We start from the raw sequence: 606 nt of genomic DNA on the forward strand, positions 1-606 counted from the left end.
AAAGATTTGACTTCGGTGGCTATGTCATTGGAATTGTCAATTTGATACAAGATGACATTCTTCCTTCCGCCTAAATTTTTACCATTTTTGGAAAACAAGGATCAATACATTGAATTCTCACTCATGCTTTCATAAAGACGCCATACATCGTCCTCATGCCTATCAGGATATGAACCACCCATAGATGCATAAACCATACCCTTAAAATTATCCGACAAACTTTTAAAGAAAAATTGCACTAATTGCCATTTAGGAATGCCATGATGTGGACACTTCCTAAGCAAGTCATTAAGGCGCTCCCATGCCTCATGAAACAATTCCCCTTTCCCTTGAAAAAATTCTCTAATTAAAGTTCTCATTGCATTGGTCTTTGAAACCGGATAGTACTTTTTCAAGAACTCTTGTTGCATTTCTGTCCAATAAGTTATTGAAAAAGGCCTAAGATTGTTGAACTAATATTTTGCTTTATCTTTAAGGGTAAAAGGAAAAAGTTTTTAATCTCAAAACCTCTTTCGGCATGTCCGTGTATTTCACGGTGGAATACACTTCAAGAAACTCATCCAAATGCTTGTAAGGTTCTTCACTTAGAAGTCCATGATAGTTGGG

General features: G+C 36.1%; 1 non-coding gene across 1 annotated transcript; it reads left to right on the top strand.

Annotated features, from left to right (window-relative positions):
• The first annotated feature begins 255 nt into the window (after positions 1-255).
• On the top strand, positions 256-362 carry LOC132275747 (small nucleolar RNA R71). Its single transcript, XR_009470727.1, has one exon. It is a non-coding gene; the product is annotated as a small nucleolar RNA R71 (small nucleolar RNA).
• Positions 363-606: the final 244 nt, after the last annotated feature.

The sequence above is a fragment of the Cornus florida genome, unplaced genomic scaffold, assembly GCF_030987335.1.
Source record: "Cornus florida cultivar Cherokee Brave unplaced genomic scaffold, ASM3098733v1 CherokeeBrave_3.0.0_Hap2_Chr09, whole genome shotgun sequence".
NCBI classification, from domain to species: domain Eukaryota; kingdom Viridiplantae; phylum Streptophyta; class Magnoliopsida; order Cornales; family Cornaceae; genus Cornus; species Cornus florida.